Raw genomic sequence first — 14482 nt, 5'->3', positions numbered from 1 at the left:
TGAAGTAAATTAGAGTGTGTGAGGAATTGTTTGTGTGTGTGATATGACACCAGTGTTGGTTAGTGGTCTGGTATTTGTGTACTTTATGTTGGGACAGAACTGGATTATTTTGAACAGGAATTGAGAGGGTAAATCAGAGGTTGTGTGATCTGGGCCTGGCCCAACCGGCAGTGCGTAGGGGTGACTCAGTCATTCTCCTGGTGACTAACAACACAAATATGGGAGTTTAAAAGGAGTTTCAGTGCCGCTGTCTCCACACAACTGTCGAGGGAGCGACATGCAGGTTGATTGGTCATTTTTCCCTTACTCTCTTTCTCGTTGCTAATTTAGTCCAGGTAAAAGTTGAGTTTATGAAAAAAATTGCATTGAGCCCTGGTACAATGTATGGTTTTCCAGAGCCCATGTAAAAATTGGTACTTTTGATATTTCTGGTTGCAGTGTTTGATGCTGGAGATGAAGCGATCAGAATGGGCATAAGTATTAAAGGGGATACGATGTTATAGATGTAATAGCGGTTATACCACTACTGAAAACAACATTACCTGTCCATAAAGCAAACTTGCTCTGTGGCCTCACCTTTGTTGAATTTCCATAAACCATAACGATCCTGTTGGTATAGAGTGTATATGTTGGACCTATTATCAGAAGGATTAGAAAATGACTGGGAAAATGAATGGGAAAAGAATCTGTCGCCTTTTCACAAATTTCTACAATTTCTGTACATTCTTTCATGAATTATTATTAACAACGAGTTATTATTAATACTCTTACCCAGTGGCTAACTTAAGAGGGTTCATGTTAGTATCACTCACTGAATAATGTGAAAACTGCTTGTTTCTATTTTTCCGAGGGTAACACAACAGATGTTACATTTTATGGAAAGACTGTGATGTCTGTGGAGTACTAACACACTGCAAGAGGTTATTTCTTCAGCTGCACATTGTCGTAGACAGCATGTGAGGCTCTGGGGGCTCCCTTTGAGAAAGCTGGGCTGTAGTTCATAAAGCCTCATTAGGTTCATTGAATATGCTGGAAGCAACTAAAGAGTGCCAGACATTTGCTTTATTTAGAGACACTGACCATTTTACAGACATGCAAGCAGGGGAGTTTCCTGCTGTTTAGGATCCGCGGCATAGCCTAGGCGTTCTTAGCCGGCTTTGCTTGCTTTTCTCCCCTCCTCCCACTATACTCATTTTTTCTGAATGGGTGTCCTCTGTCTAACCTCTCAATTCTGAGCGCTGAAACAGGACACTGTGCTGAACAGTGATAGGTTGCCAGAGAAATGCTCAGCCCCTCAAAGCCAGCTATAGGACCTCTGGGAGTCAGTCTGCAGTGTATAACCGCTTGACGAGAGAGAGAGAGAGAGAGAGAGAGAGAGAGAGAGAGAAAGAGAGAGAGAGAGAGCGAGCGAGCGAGCAAGAGAGAGAGAGAGAGAAGGAGGGGAGGCTCTAGAGGAAGAGAGGGAGTAACTCAGAGTGAGAGAGTGAGGGCGAGGATTTTAAATCCGATGACAGTGATAACAGTGATAGTCAGCTCAGGCTTGAGTGGCGGAAGGGTCGCAGCTGAATCTGGAAAGCCACCTATGGTCTGACGTATACAGCTTTTATCACCAATGTTACTGTCACTTTAAGACTGTTACTGATTAGCCGCTGAAGAATGTGACTGGAAAGAAAAAAGGACAGACTTAAAAAGAAAGACAGAAAGGAAGAGAGAAAGAGTTTCAAGCTGTAAATCATATGGAGAACACCGGTAATATGTTTGAGCTGAACGAAGCTCTGTTTTATTTTCCAGCAGTAATTCTGGCTCGCTGACATGCTGTGAATCTGATCTCTTTTCTTCTGTGTGTTTCTTTCTGTTTCTCTGTGATTGTGGCTCTTGAAAAGGCTGAACAAGGAGAAGACTGAGACCCGGCACATGCAAGCAGCATTCATGCATCAGGAAATACTCCGTTCACCAGACTTGGTAAGTGAACAAGATGGGGGGGACAGAAAGCTCTGGCTACTAATGGATATCATATGGTGCATGTTAAAATTGAGAAATTGTTTGCAGATTTGAGATAACTAGTCTGAGAAATGTTCAAATTACAAACAATTATTAGAGAAATTCTGCTTTATATTATTGTATACATGTGCGTGTGTTTTTTGGTTTGTTAGTGTTTTTGTGAATATATATGATTTATGTGGTTATAAGGGTTCGTTTTTTTAATCAACATGTCACATGAGGCGTTACTGGGAGGATAGCTTTTATGGTAACTGAAACTGATTCTTGTGCTGCCATGGAAGACAGGTCTGCATTTAGTTTTTTGTGGTATGACGGTTTATGCTGTCTTTGCTTTTGTATGGAATAATTTGAGCTACTCTTTATACAGGCTAATCTATAAAAAAAAAAATTAGAGGGGAATTCCCCTTGGTGGCAATCATGAGATTCTCTCCCTTTGTATGTCCCCCTTCTGAGTAAGTTGTGGCTGCTTCTAGTGAATTCTGAATGAGGAACTATGCACACACTGTCCTATAGAGCACAGTGCTGTTTTTTATGAATGAATGGGCTAAAGAAAGTCCAGCGCTGATTGGTCAGTTGCTCCTCGCTAATCAAATGACAGGCTTTCTGTTTAGCCCATGAGAGGTCAGTCAGTGGGTGGAGTTACCGGTCTTTAGTCTTACAGTTCCTTCTTTTATCTTACTGACCAGCTGTTAGGGTGATGCTGGACCAAAAGCTTTTGGTGTATATGTGTGTGTGTGTGTGTGTGTGTGTGTGTGTGTGTGTGTGTGTGTGTGTGTGTGGTCACTGAATGCACATAGCATTTACGTAGACAGGCACACTGGATTTGGCCTCTTGCCCAGCTGTTGTTCATCAGAATCCAGAGTAAACTCATAAAGTCGACCTTTTTAAAGTCAGAATTAACTGGCAGCAATTTTTTGTCTCAGGAAATTATATCATTGCCTCCAAAGAACAAATTCCAGGGATATCAGAACATTTAATTTGGTTAAGTTATAGCAAAACTATACATTTCTAATTAAGGAGATCTATTTGATTAGAATAGTAATAGTAATGTATACCTGTTTTTAAAAACTGTAGTGACAGAACACTATAAAGGTGCAAAGAGCACTAAACTGCTGCCTTACACACTAACCTAATTATTTTCCTTCCGGAAACTAGCTCACACAATAGCCACCCTAAAATTAGACCTCAAGGCTAGCGGCCACCATTGGAGGCTCCAAGCGGAAGTGGAAGACTAAGAGTGTGGGTGTGGGGAGGGTGTGTGCGGGTTTCTGTTGGGCTGATACTTTGTCCCTCTAGAATGTGGAATGCGCCGGTCAAACATTGACCTCTGTGCATGCAGCACGCTCTCACGAGAAGGTGCAGCTCCATGGCCCCCTCCTGCCATCAGCCTCACATACCATCACACACCCTTTGTGCTTTAGCTTCATATAATACTAACCACTCCCAAACCACTCCCTTTATCTGTGCCAAGATCTATTCACACTCTTATCATATATGAGGCCTGTTCAGGATGTGCTCTCTGTGGATTGCCATATGGAATATAAGGCAAGTAGTGTGTAAAAGTCACAAAATGGCACATTTTTGTCACTCTAAGTATTACAACAGACCCAGAACATGGCTTCACTTCTCTCTAATAACAATTTCATAGCAAATTAGTGTTACAATTAAATTTAAACAGAACTCTTATTCAGTTACTAACCAAATGTTGGTTTCATTTGGTATAATCAACAAACTCAAATTTACTTCAAGTATTACTTACACAGTGTGACACTTTATAAGCGGCATTAAAAATGTATATGCTGATTTGGGCACTCTGATTTGGGACTCCATTTTTTTAATTAGACTTGCCAAAGTTGTAGTTTCATGAACTTTGTAGTGAATCATCACTATTTTTTGTAAGGAAGAGAATAGTGTACAACTTTTACACTAGCTATGTCATTTTACACATACCCTCACGGAGGCAGGAGTGGCTGATGGAAAGGTGCTGGGCATAAGCTGGCATGTAACACCTGGGAGGAGAGTGTAAGGTAACACGTGTACCAAGGGGTGTGTATAATTGCACTAAGTACGTCACTAGGTACGTTATTGTGCAGTCGCTACCGTACATGTTCCACAGGGAAAGCTTGTATAACTTGTGCAATTCCAGAAAAGATGCAAGATCAGATTATGCTTCTTTCATTGAGCTTACATTGGTCTGTTTACACAACAGACGTCACAAGCTTGAATTGTGGAGTTAAGACCAGCATTCTATAACAGACTTGCATTCCCTGCCGACTCTATCTCCTTACATCACTGCTGTCGTTAATGACAGTTGAGATATTATAGTAGATGTGATTGTGTGAATGTGAGGGTGTGTGCATGACGTGTGTACTCAGGTAATGGGAGGGCATGCACTCGCACACACCTTTTTTTGTGTGTCACCATGCCCATATTTGGGCAGTGTTTCCCGTTCTGGGCACACAGTGTACAGAACTGTAAATCTAGGCTGTTCAGAAAGTGACTCCACAAATGGAAACACACCATGGAACAGGAGAATCTTTGGAACTGGGAACAACCATGTCCAGTCATTCCAATTTAAATTTTTATTCCTCAGCATAAATTTGCATATTGGGTATGGCCCAATGTTTTTCTTAAGCTTAATCACATTTAATGTTGAGTGAAACTTATAAACAAAAAATTACTTTTTATATATACTTTGTAACTGTGTAGTAAAGAAAAAAGCAACTGCTTTTTATCTTGATAGGAAGGACGTATACATTGGTAAGCTTACCTGGGCAGGTGACCCAGCAGAGTACAAGTGAATAACTGAAGAATTGTTTTAAATATAAATAAAAACTGTTGAACCACACAGTTTGTTCAAATCCAGCATGAAACAGTGAGATATACATAAGCAGGAAAGCAGTTTGTTTAAAGAAAACCTGTGGTACATTTGACAATACAGTTTGCAATAAGGAACATACAACTTCTGTTCAGGTCTTATAGAAAGCTAAGGTATACAAATACTTTAAGAATTGAACGGAGGAAAAAATATTAATTGCATAGCATTATTAAAAAAATGTTTTTATCTGAATTATATAGAGACTTCAGAAACATTTCAGCTGCTCATTTCAAGTGCTTCAATGTTCTTCCCAACAAAAATTAACTTATTGAAACAAAAGGGGCAATGATTAGAACATTCCTGTCATCAATCACATTAAAATGCACTTCATTTATCAAAGACTAAAGAAAAACACAAACACCTTCCCAAAATAATTAGGAACTGCAAATCTTGGTACAAATTCAATGCCTGGTTATGTCTCTGATTCACACATTTCTGGACATTTTACACATTTCAAATGAGTTGTGGGCAAATACTAAACCATTCATTTTATTCAAGATGAATTGTCCAGATGCCCTCTAAATGTTTCACAAGTTTGTATAACGAGGACCATGAATACAATTTGCTTCATATCCAGTATATAAAAGCTGACAGTATTCTCTATTCGATTTTGCATCTCAAGGGATGGTTGTTCATACAGAATGCATGTTTTGTTAAAAACTCAGCAGTGTGCACTGCTCTAAAAATGCTGATTATTGATGCTCCTGTTGGAGCCATTACTGCCTCTGTGATGTGCACATGAAGGTGGAAGTGGTTCAGACATCAGCAAGAGGGTCAGTGTGCTCCTAAACAGAGTGAGTATTATGGCTATTTTAAGGAGTGTTGTGCGGCTCTAATGGAACGGAATTTATCGTCCTTCATTTAGATGTAATGCTATACACTTGAGCATGGTTCAAGAGCACGGCTGGACCTAGGGCAGCTCGGAGAGTTATTCACACTGAAGAACATAAATCCTTTGCACTTCCGTCCAGTGTATGTGTGTAAGTGTCCTTCCAGCATACTGAAATGAGGCATTGCCTCAACAGTACTGTGGTAATGAAGTCGACCGTGACTGTGAATGTCTCAGCCTGAATGGCAGAGCATGTGTATTTACAGTATGCATGTGTGTATGCCTCTATGGCTGACACCAAGTGTGCTCCATATAGTGGTTAAAGCTTTCTTTTTACCTTGAACTTTGCCTACCCAGAGACATTTTGCCGTAGTAAATTCTGCATTAAAGAGCCATAAGGCAAATTCATGTCACTGTCCTCCTTTCAGCCTGCTCTTTTCAATGGCAAGAATTTCTTGTATTCCATGCCTTCTGAAGGTTAAAGGAGACCTTACTTGGGGGTTGGAAACTTTTTTTAAGTTAGTCAGAATCAATTACCCTCACTTCCCCAAATTTTGAGCAATCAGCTAATGAAATTATCGAGAATCAGCAGCATGCCCACACTCTGTGTAGGGCAAGTAAATATAAGTGAAGTGAAATGAATCTCTTACAAGCCTCTGATGAGGTCCAGACCAAGGATCCCAGACTTGACCTTTCATCAGGCATTTTGCAGCTGAAGACTCTTCCTCAAATTAAATTAGACTTTAAAAACAAGCCATTAGCCTCTGGAATGTAAGGGGGACCACCTCATCATGAAGGTAATACATCTGTGTTTTGACCCATGAAGTTCCTCAAATCTCTACCCGCTTTTGTGCGGTAGCTCTCAGAATATAGGCATGTTTAAGGCAACAAGAGTGTATCTTCAGAGGAAGTCACAACGGTAACTGACATTTTCATGCTGCTTACTACATGGGGGCAGGAAACTGGCAGAAAACATGGGGTCTTTAGAAAAAAAAAAGATTTTAATCAGAATGTGAACAGTGGCTGACAAAGATATAGAAGTGTAGAGGTTTCTGGTATGGTTTCATAAGGAAAAATGTGTCTGGGCTAGTTGTGATTATGTCAGCAGGACTGCTGATTAGAGTGTGAAGGAAATATCATTTTTGGACAGTTTTCACCTCTTTCTAGCTGCAATGAACATTAATGAACACAGGGTTTGACAGGCAGTAGGTTGTGTTAGTGCATTAATTCATGAAGTATATGCTATCTTACCATGTCATTTCAAGTAAAAAGAACCATAAGCCGAGTATCAGCCTCTCTCTCAAGTCTTGTTAATGGTGCACATCTATAAAAATATACATAACATTTATGTGATTTTGTTCTGTGACACCAGTTGCCATTTTGTCAGGCAAATTAGATGTTAAGCCATACTTTCTCCACAAATGTGTTTATTTACTTGTCTACCTGGTTATATCTGGCTTTATTGAGATCACTGATTGGAAATTGCCTAATGTGAATTGCATAAGGTAGAATTGTAATTTAAGTGCAGTTGTATTGCAAATAACAAAAGTTGCATAAAAGTTGCATCATGTAACCCTAGCTTTGCACCCAAACAGGAACAGGTTCACACAAACCCCTTTACTCATACTTACTCCTTTCCACTCCACTTGGTGCCCCACCTACTCTGGTGGGTAAGGGCAATGATTCAGTTCCTGTTGGGTGGCAGACCATGTGGACAAAACTCTGGTCAGGGGCTCGGCTGTTGCTCAGAAGTGGATGTGGTCAGGCCCAGTCATCTTTCAAGCATCTTAGAGGAAACCCACATCAACTGTAACATGCTGGGGCTCTAGGAATAGCCATACCAGCAAGGATATTACCCCCTCCCCAGTCTAAACCATGCCCTCCCATTTTTAGCCCTAAAGCTATGATAGTAAAAATAGTGAGGAGCAGCACCCAGAAAGCAAGCTGTAGATTTGCCAGATATCTACTCCACCATCAATAGATCCACTGCCAGCAAAGAAGTCATTACAGACAGTCAATACTATTAATAGTATTGCATAATTTGATCTTTCCAAATAGTTCACAGTATGCATTTATGAGGACCAGAACAGTTGGGGTTTTGGTAGTAAAAATGCAAATGTGTTTATGTATATATTATATATATTATATGTATTTATCTACAAATCCTTATGGCTTTAACATTGTTAAAATTCAGCACTATCAAAGTCTTCCACAATGACTCCTTTTTGAATAATCTAGCTTATTGTTTGCTTCTCAGTGGATCCTATAGTGGGGGAGGAGATGCTGGGAGGAAAAGGCTTTTGGTAATACATACATACCCATTCGCAATAAAGTACTGGTGGAGTATTGGTGGATTAGTTTGAGCATCATCTACTGAACATGAAAGCTGACATGTTTCAAAATCATGATAGTCATTTTCTTATTTCTCAATACTGTCTACAAAGCACTAAAAGGAAATCACCAAATAAATAAGTGCCGGTAGTATTGATATCGTATTTAGAAATTGGGTTTTTCAGTATACTATACATCTATATATTTTTTCTTTCTTACAGGTTCGGAGGGTTCACATTCAAGTTTCATATCTGATTATGCCATCTTCTACCTCTTAGGTAAGAACAGTGAAACATTTTATATATTATATTATTTTTGTATTCTTTCTTTACCAATTTCTAGACCTTCTGTGGAAATTACATGCTGGAATCTAGTACAGACTGCAAATGTCGTTCACTCAATTATTGTTCAACCTTGTGTGTGTGTGTGTGTGTGTGTGTGTGTGTGTGTGTGTGTGTGTGTGTGTGTGTGTTTGTGTGTGTGTGCGGGGGGTAAAATGTCATAAAATTACAAACTTAATCTAGTAATTTAAGGTTAGATATAATCGCTGAACATTAAACTATACTACAGGTTTTTGAAGTAATTTGAAGACTATTGATTTGTTGGGTTTAATTCACTATGCACTTACTGTACAATCTAGGAAAGCAATTTAGAAATCGACTTATATAGGATAGCCCCCTGAAGCCCTTTAGCATTTTCTTTCTCCTTGTATTGTCTGCACCTCTCCTGAGGTGATCACTAGACCTGGAAGGTTATGAATGGAATGTTCCATAATGTGCCTGATGGCTACAGATCATTACTGAGACTGTGGCTCACTCCTGGGGCATACAACAGTGTAGCAGCCAGAAGCAAATACCTCCCTAGAAAACATCAGGCTATGTTTTCCCCCATTCCCCCACCACACACACACACGGAAAAGATCCAATTTGTTGATGTTTGGCACATATTTCAGCTGATTGCTTAAAGTGTTTTTTTATAGGAGTATGGCTCGATCATTTCTCCTTTTAATAATGTGTATTGTAACTGTATTTGTTGTGGTGGACAGTGTCTTAACACAGATTTCACTCAGTCAACAATGCAATTTTTACATCAGCATTTCTAAAGTGACAACTCTGAAGTTCCCATTTCCTGTGCACTCAAAACAAGTTTGCCCTAGCACATTGGGAACCTAATTATTAAAAACCCAGCCCTATAGCTATATTTGTGCAACTTATATGGTATCTCTTACTTTTGAATCTGTTTTTGCCATGTGGTATAAGTATGTTACTGAGCGCCTCTAAACTTCGATGCTCAGAATTCCCTAGTTTCGGTTTTCTGGAGCCTGACAGTTAGCAGGGACATTGTTCTAGAATTTAGACAGGGGCACATGGGTGGGAACAGTTTCCATAACAGAGAAAAATTTGAGTCAAATGACTATCAGCTGGCCAAGAATGTTTGATCAAATGGTCACAAGGTCTCAGGTATGCTGAGCTGGAGCCATTAATGAGGATGTGGAGCTGTCTACATGATTCAGCTTGTCTTAAACTGTTTGAACAAAACTAGATTTTGGTACACCAAGTCAGGCATACCTTTTTTCTCAAAGGTGTCCCTTCCAGGATGTATTCCTACCAGTGTTCCTTGAATGGGTTCTGGACCCATCACAACCTAAAGAGAATAAAGTGGTTGTTTAGGATGAATAAATGAATGAATGGATTTACTGAATGTACTAGGAAATGTATGTTAGATGTGCAAGGGGTAATTAGTGAGTAAGACTTCACCCACTGCTGAGTCCTAGGAGTCGTAGGGTTCAAAAACTTGGTCCATTGTTTGGAATCATAGCCTTCACCAACTTTCACGTACTCACTCACTTATGTTATCATATCTGAATAAAAGTATTACTGAAACAAAATGCTCTGTCTACCTGGTTAAGAGAAGTGCTTCATGCTTAAAAGAATCACAGCTTCTCTTTGTATGCATACTTGTCTGCAGGCTAATGGGGATGAATAAGAGCTATTTGTAAGCCTTAACAGTGTGCTTAAAATGGCCATCATAAAATTATCCTCCACCTACTGTTGTCCCTCTGTGCATGTTTGCATTAAGAAAGAATGGCTCTGTTCACAAATTCTAACCACCAAACCTTCTCTCTTTTCTCTCAGTGAGCGAGGATGAACAGGCCCTGAAGATGATTTCGTTTTCCAACGAAGTCTGTTTTCTGTGCTATACTGGTTTGCTCATGAGCTGCTCAGTAGTCAGTGTAGATCCTGTGTTGCAATCAGCAGCTACATCTGGCTACTGGGTCTCTGATGGCATTTTGCGCTTCCTGTTGGCACATTCCATTCCAATTGTGTAGCATGTGGACTTTGTGCTGTCATTCAAAGAATAGCGCTCTCTCTGTATTGGAAGGCTTTCCTGGCTCACGTTATTTCATTTAACTGTCCAAAAGTGTTTCAGAATTTGACCTCTTCATACATCTCCATTAGTTTATTGTGTTTCTGGTTTATTGTTTCTCTAAATAATTTGACACACACTCTGCATGCAACAATGTTGTTGAAGCAACTAGAAATTATTTCAGACTTCTGTTTTGACATGGTGGTATTGTCCGATGAATGGATCAAGCCATTGTTTCTTGTCTGACTGTTGAAGATGCAGTTTGAGTGATTTGATGACAAAGGACAAGGCAAGATGTCACATTCTTTGTGTGATTAGGCTGTCATAGTGGCTGGGTTTGTGTGAATGCTTTCAGTTGCTGACGGCTGAGAAATAATGAATGTGAATCTTTTGCACATGCAGAAGCCCATCACTTTGCGAGGGCGAATGATGACTTCTTTTGTGCTGTCCCGAACCTGGCATACAATGTAGATTTCTGTGTGGTACAATCTACAGCTACATTGTCTGCTGGGTTTCAGGCTGGCCAACAATGCTCATCAGTCCATTATATGAATAGGTAAGTAACCAACTCTTATTAATTGTTTAAAATAAATGTGAGAACACAATAAAAAAGTAATGAAACATACACTGGAGTATTTCTCATTATTTCTTGGAGGATTCTATACAGGAAAGAGAATTCTATTTGAACACACATGGTTTCAGTGATGAAATTTGTAGGGCAGCACACTCCTGACAGACTGTCAAAATTTTGCTAAGGACAAAAATAGAATCCTGCATATGACAACAGTGTGCTCTATCCTTATCACCATTATTAATCTGGAAGGTCCTTTTCCCAGAACACACACTGAGGCACTGTCTCTGTCTCTCTCTCACACACCAACTGAATGAAAAATCAGTGACAAAAAAATAGCATTATTGACACAAAACAATAATTTGCCCTCCATTTCCACCTCACTGGGAGTCTGTGGTATTTTCTAAATTATATAAAGGCTTACAGTCAAACATGGATGAAGTTCTCTACAAATACATGGATTCTTGAGTAGTCTAAAAGAGACATTCACAGTATTGAGGCTTCCTAGAAGCACAGATCTGTTCTTCTCAGCAGCATTGTCTACATTTAAATTTCCAACTTTCAGTGCAATTATATCTGAATATAACATATTTTCCACAATTTACATCCATCTTGTGAAATTGTATTTGTTTATAACGTTACTAAGCAATACTGTGCCTTTCAAGGCAACTAATCAACAAAAACAATAAACAGAAAAAACATAACTAAATATCAGTAAACACCTTGGCGCTTATGCTTCCCATTAGATCCTAAACGAACACTGTTAATTTAGAAAACAGTATGGTACTAAGTGGAAGCTCCCCATTTGCAAGTGTGTGCCGTATGTCATTCATTCTTTTGTGCTTTGAAATGGCCTATGCCTAGTGGTAGCCAGCACAAGGCCAGGACAGCAGGGTATGCGCTAATGAACAAGCCCAGGTGTTTCCAATGATGGCCCTTCCCTTCACTGTACTGTTTGGACAGAAGGAATGTAGAAGCAGTGCAGGTGGTCATGGGGGTGCTCAGTACAGGGCCCTCGATCAGCCCAGCCAGTGAATACTGGAATCGGTTCAATGAAAAGCAGGAAAGAAAGGAGGACACAGTCACGTCTGATCCATGGCTGAGGTGTTTCCTCTTACTGCTGCCTCACCCATGAGGTGCACATGGCTGTAAGGCTATGGGATTATTATTATTACTAATTAAATTCAGTATCCTTATTAAATAAATAAATAAATAAATTGTTTTTTTATTTATAAAATGTATTTAATATTATAATATCTAATATATTTTCAGCTATTGATACTCATTCACAAATATTTGAATGACATAATTGCTGTTATTTTCTTTATTAAATAAAAAGGTTGTAGTTGTAATGTAAAACCCTTCCAAAATGTTTCTAACCACAAGTTTAGCCATGCCTTCTACTGAAAATAAGAATTTTCAAAGGAAGAGGCTGTCCAGTAAAGGCATTTCAGTAATGTAAACTTCTGAATGCCATGTAATAAGACTAAATCGCTCCTTTGATAACTTGTGAGGCAAGTGTTTTAAGATGACATCAGCGGGTGTCCTCCAGGGCACATTGGGACAGGGGTGGAATGCTAATTCACACTCTGCCAGGGTCTCTGTGAAGCCGACAGCAGGGATTGATAATAAGGCTCAGAGCAGAGGCCTGGCTTTTATCCTTAGCCCCTCCTTAGACACAGCATTACACATTTTAGGCCAAAGGTGAAGGTGGAGAGTGCTGGGCAGATCTCCAGCTCATTTACATCACCGATATCATGTGCACAGGAAATAGTTTGCCTCTGGCAAGTAGTGTTAGTGTTCCTATTACACACAGACATACACATCCAATCAAAACCGCCGAAAGCTAGTACCAAAATGTACAAAGGCAAATCCATACCTCACAAGCTAATACCAGATATCTCACAAAATGAAACATTCACTGATAATATATTAATCACAGGCAACCCTGACCTTTTCTGCGCAGCTAAGTAAATTTGCAGTAAAATGCGATGCAAAATTTGGCATGTGGAATTTATAGTCTAAAAATTTCTTTTTAAACATGTTTATATGACACAAAATGCGTGGCCAAGAAAAGATGGAGTGAAGTGTCTACATCACGCAGTTCCATTTTATTTTTCAATTTTCCATGGCACACAAGAATGCTCAGAATGAAATCCCTCCCTAATGAGCACTTGCTTTAGTGTTGGATTCGACTTCAGTACCTGAGTGACTCATATTGAAGCACAGAACTGATAAAAACACCAAGTGCCAGGGGCAGATTACAAACTGACAATGAGAGTTTCTATATTTCTATTGCCCAGAGTCAAATCCATCTGCTCCACTGGGTGCCATGATGATTGGGCTCCATCATTGTAAGCGAGAACCAGTCTGGCTGGAGAGACATTTGGTGTGAAAAATACCTCCCTCAAACTGTTCCACAAAATGAGCCAATCATAGATATAAGCAAAATTTAGCAATAATAAACAATTTCTTGTCTATAATCAAGACAGCAGTCCCATTGAAGATTTCACTTTCTTATAGTATAAGGTTAAGGTTAATTTAAACCAAACCATTAAAAAAAGAGCCATTTAACTATTAAAATGGTTAAATACTTCAATTGACACTCTTACATAAACCTTTACATGGTGAGTGCACACCTTAGTAAAAGTATAAATGATTCATGAGAAACACAATACTAATTATGTAAGATCAACAACCGGAAGCTGGTTGTACTAGCACAGACAGACCAACATGATCATACCTGTTAAATCCAGTTACCAAACTCTGTCATGAGTCACACTTCATGGCTTTGGGCAGAGAGATAGGCATTGGTGAGGCACTTTGGTACCTTCGGCAGCCCCTTGCGTGGGTAGGAGCACATTCTCAAAAAATTACTCAGTTCTTAGTCTACCTGTGGGGCCTCAATAGGTGATACACCCCATAAACAAACTGCAAGTCTTGTCCTGCTGTAGAATTGATGGTATTATCCTGTAGGCATCACTGGCTACCTCCCACTGAGTGTACAACACAAGAGGCATGGGTTTGTCTCTTGACAACAGCAGGCTGTAGAATATCTCTGAGGGTGTATTACATAGGTTGGTGTGCAGGACTGTTATTTGATCCCAATCCTGTCTACTTCTGTAGGAATTATTAGTATTAGTCCCACACTCTCTGCCACAAATATTTTTAATTTGTATACACCCCTAATACTTTCTACTAACCAATCTTACAGTATTTCCCCATAAATATAAATACATAGGTAATTTAAAGCATAGCAACCTGATCAGTTTAAAACACTGAAGACAAATGATTACAGACAGTTAGTGTCCCATGAACACTGTACTGTGTCTAAAAATTCCCCAGGGCAATTAATGTCACAGATGCACGTAATCCCCACATATGACAGTAAAAATAGTAAGTCACACCTGTGACAGGTTTTTTTTTGCTGTCCATGGGACCCTGATGAACACCTCTAATGTATGGTGTAACAGATAGTACAAACTGCAGCTCTACCTCTCATAGA

The 14482-nt window shown here is 39.5% G+C and overlaps 1 long non-coding RNA gene across 1 annotated transcript; it reads left to right on the top strand.

The window, feature by feature from the left end:
- Positions 1-1437: 1437 nt before the first annotated feature.
- On the top strand, positions 1438-11031 carry LOC124383396. The gene is made up of 2 exons (XR_006925268.1): positions 1438-1749; positions 1884-11031. It is a non-coding gene; the product is annotated as an uncharacterized LOC124383396 (long non-coding RNA).
- The last annotated feature ends 3451 nt before the right edge of the window (positions 11032-14482 follow it).

This window comes from Silurus meridionalis, chromosome 3 (genome assembly GCF_014805685.1).
Source record: "Silurus meridionalis isolate SWU-2019-XX chromosome 3, ASM1480568v1, whole genome shotgun sequence".
Lineage (NCBI taxonomy): Eukaryota > Metazoa > Chordata > Actinopteri > Siluriformes > Siluridae > Silurus > Silurus meridionalis.
This window is presented reverse-complemented; position numbering and strand designations above follow the sequence as displayed.